The sequence below is a fragment of the Triticum urartu genome, chromosome 3A (genome assembly GCF_056163025.1).
Source record: "Triticum urartu cultivar PI428250 chromosome 3A, HENAU_Tu73, whole genome shotgun sequence".
Lineage (NCBI taxonomy): Eukaryota > Viridiplantae > Streptophyta > Magnoliopsida > Poales > Poaceae > Triticum > Triticum urartu.
This window is the reverse complement of record NC_141875.1, coordinates 486114461-486118666: the sequence shown is the minus strand read 5'-3', so window position 1 is coordinate 486118666 and position 4206 is coordinate 486114461. Positions and strand designations below refer to the sequence as shown.

Sequence of the window (4206 nt, the reverse complement as noted above, 5' to 3'; positions counted from 1 at the left end):
CAATAATAAAGTTGATATTTTATTATATTTTCTTATACATGATAAAGGTTTATTATTCATGATAGAATTGTATTGATCGGAAAATTAAATACATATGTGAATACATAAACAAATATTGTGTCCCTAGTAAGCCTCTACTAGACTAGCTCGTTGATCAAAGATGGTTGAGATTTCCTAACCATAGGCATGTGTTGTCATTTGATAATGGGATCGGATCATTAGGAGAATGATGTGATGGACAAGACCCATCCGTTGCCTTAGCATAATGATCGTTATGTTTTATTGCTATTGCTTTCTTCATGTCAAATACTTATTCCTTCGACTATGAGATTATGCAACTCTGGGATATCGGAGGAATACCTTGTGTGCTATGAAACGTCACAACGTAACTGGGTGATCATAAAGGTGCTCTACAGGTATCTCTGAAGGTTTTTGTTGAGTTGGCATAGATCGAGATTATGATTTGTCACTCCGAGTATCGGAGAGGTATCTCTAGGCCCTCTCGGTAATACACATCATAAGCTTGCAAGAAAATGACTAAGGAGTTAGTCACAAGGTGATGTATTACAAAATGAGTAAAGAGACTTGCCGGTAACGAGATTGAACTAGGTATGAAGATACCGACGATCGAATCTCGGGCAAGTAACATACCGATGGACAAAGGGAATTACGTATGTTGTCATAACGGTTCGACCGATAAAGATCTTCGTAAAATATGTAGGAGCCAATATGGGCATCCAGGTTCCGCTATTGCTTATTGACCGGAGAGGTGTCTTGGTCATGTCTACATAGTTCTCGAACTCGTAGGGTCCGCACGCTTAATGTTCGTTGACGATATAGTGTTATATGAGTTATATGTTTTGGTGACCAAATGTTGTTCGGAGTCGCAGATGAGATCACGGACATGATGAGGAGTCTAAAAATGGTCGAGAGGTAAAGATTGATATATAGGACAATGGAATTCGGACACTAGAAGTGTTTCGGGACATACCGGGAAGGAATCGGGTCACCGGGAGGGGTTCCGGGCACCCCCCCCCCCCCAGCAAGATATGGGCCTTATGGGCCAAAGGAGGGGACAGACCAGCCCATAAGGGGTCTGGTGCGCCCCTGTGTTGGTTGGCTAGCCCTAGGGAAGGAAAAGGGGGAGGGCTAGCCCCTCCTGCCTTTCCCTCTCACGGGAGAAAGGAAAAGGGGGCGCCACCCTCCTGTGCCTTTCACCGCACTCCAAATAAGGAAAGGGGGGCACGGCTTGGGAGGGACCCCAAGTAGGATTCCTCCTACTTGGGCGGCTCCTTTGGCTGCTCCTTCCTCCCTCCCACCTATATATATATATGTGTGTGGGGGGGGGAGGGGGCGCCTAGCACACAACAGACAATTGCCTAGCCGTGTGCGGCGCTCCCCTCCGCCGTTTTTACTCCCGGTCATATTTTCGTAGTGCTTAGGCGAAGCCCTATGGAGATCACTTCACCATCACCGTCACCACGCCGTCGTGCTGCCGAAACTCATCTACTACCTTGCCATCTTGCTGGATTAAGAAGCCGGAGGACATCACTGAGCTAAACGTGTGGAGAACGCGGAGGTGCCGTACGTTTGGTACTTGATCAGTTGGTGCGTGAATAAGTTCGACTACAGTAACCGCATTGTTAAATGCTTCCGCTTATGGTCTACGAGGGTACGTAGACACACTCTCCCCCTCTCATTGCAATGCATCTCCATGGATAGATCATTGCGTCTGCGTAGAATTTTTTTTGTTTTCCATGCAACAATTCCCAATAGAAGCTGGAGAGCATGGGAAGAGCGGCGGGGTAGGAGAGAGGAGGTGGATGGTCTCACGCTGGCGGCGAGCCGGAGCGGCGACACGCGGCATTCACACCTCCCACCGGGGGAGACAATCGTCAGACTGGTGGGTTTTCGAGCGATTCCGCGTGGGACTCCATCGTCAGTCCGATGTGGCGGACGTGCCTGGACACCCCCATATCCGCCTCACATTTGAGCTGGATATGAGGGGTGCCGGTCAGCCCGGGCGTTTGAGGCGCCTGTCTGGGTTGAATTTTCATGACCGATCAATGACTAGGCCGTCTGCCCGGCCGTTTGGGGCCGATTTGGGATGCCCGGCTATAAATGCTCTTAAAGTAGCAATTGTCTTTTCTTTCCTCCTCCACAATAAAATACCATAGGCTCTCCTCCTCCTCCCTTGGGCGTCACCGCCGGTTTGCCCCCATCTTCAATGGCCTTTGGGCTATGAAGGTGCAGAGGACCCCAGACCCCTGCTGGTCGGAGGATCTCATTCCATCTCGCGGGATTTGATCAGCACTGGTCTTCAATGGATCTGTTTGGATCTCATCTTCATTCGTCTTTGTTTGTGAGTTTACATGATTGATCTGCCTTATCTATGACTTTTTCATCGGCGATGGTTGTTGTTTTGATGCGCTGGTCCTATGGGTCCTTGGCACACGACTTCCTGACTATCTGCTAGAATAAGGTTTGCCTAGCTTCGGTGAGGGAGGGGCAAAGACGGTGGCGCGCATTCAGCTTGCTTCAGTGTTGGTAGTCCTCGCTAGGTTGTCCATGGACCTGGTTGTAATTTTTATTACCTTTGTCTTTGTACTGACTTGATTGAAGATGAATAGAACGGAAATTTCTCACGAAAAAAGTAACCTTAAAGTAAGGGAAACTCCAACGCACGACCCCAAACAGACGTTCGGTTCGTTCGTTTTTCGCTCGTTTGGGGTAGGAAAACATACATGTCTGTTCACTTGCGGTCGTGCGGCCATCGGTGCGCCCAACCGGTACGCCTCGTCCCAAACTGTCCGGGTTTGTGGACTTCATTTTTTTTGCCCCCCAAAAATAAGAAACTAGGAAATAATATGAAAAACATAAATATAAACATGAACGGCCACACATCCATAGTACCGAAGTTGAACACAGGTCTTAATTAAACTAAAACATAATAAAAGACATAAAAACTAGAAATAGGCCCGTCGTCGGTGGCCACGGTCGTCTTCAGGAGCCGTTGTCCTACTCGTCGTCGTCGCTGGTGAGGTCGATGTAAGGAGGTGGCTGCCAAAGGTGCACTGGCGGCCTCTGCCTGTCCGGAAGCGCCGGCAGCGCCTGGGCAACCTCCTCCCGTGGCTCCTGCTCCTGCTCTGGTGACCGCGTCGGCGTGGTTGACCATGGGCGGACGCCCACCGAGTCGGCCATCTCCACCGTTGTGCACGACCAGCTCCATCGCTGACCCATAAGACGAGGGTTCCACACGGCGATGGTCGGCTCCTCCACGACCTCCTCCTTGATGTCGAGATCCAGCTCCGGGATGGCGACGTCGCCGACCGCAAAGAGGGCCAGCGCCGTCTCCAGTCCATCCCATTGTCGCTCATCATGGGTGGCCATGGAGTCCTCCATGACCCGCCTCATGAGGCAGGCCTCCTCCTCCTCGGTCATGGGCAGCGGCAATGGCGGGGACGGGGACAGAGAAGGCGTCGGCATGATTCCGCGCACACACCGACGACCCCGCGTTTGGGGAGGGCTGTCAGCACGAGGAGGACGCGGGCGGTGCGGGCTAGGAGGACGACCGGCCAAAAAAGATTGTCGGCGCAGGTCGTGCTCATCACGGAACCACATATCCCACAACGGCGAATCTATGGCGTACATGGGGTCCTCCAGCAGATCCGGTGGCAGGCGGGCACGGCGTCGGTTGATCCACGCGGCGGTCGCGGCCGCTCACGGGCACTGGAGGGATCAACACGCGGTCGGCAGAGAGATGCCAGTTGTTTGGCAGGTGAACATCTCCCAATGGCAATGGCATCGCCGTCTTCCAGTAACTCCAGCAAACATCGACGTGGATGTATGGCCTGTCGCGATGCCCGGCCGCCGACGACACGATCTTGAAAGCTGGCGGAGCAGGTGGTGCGGGCGGCGTGAACCTGCTGGAGCGGCGTCGGCCAGAGGAGGAGCCGGCCTCGTGGCCATGCTTCCCTTTGTCGATCCAATGCCAGCCCATAGTGCCAACGGGAAGGAGGGCGAGTGGGGTGCGACGGTGGTGGCTAGGGTTTGCTCGTGTCGGGGCTCGAGGAGGCAGGCCGGCCAGGAAGTGGAAGTTGTGGATTGACTGGTCCACGCCTTCCACATTAAGAAGGACGACGATCCTCCGCCCGTGTGAATAACAGCCGGGGCTCGCCGTGCGTGTGCATTAATTTTGGGCGTAGG

The 4206-nt window shown here is 52.8% G+C and overlaps 1 pseudogene; it reads right to left on the bottom strand.

The window, feature by feature from the left end:
• Window positions 1–3018: 3018 nt before the first annotated feature.
• On the bottom strand, window positions 3019–4000 carry LOC147980211 (uncharacterized; annotated as a pseudogene).
• Between the last annotated feature and the right edge of the window lie 206 nt (window positions 4001–4206).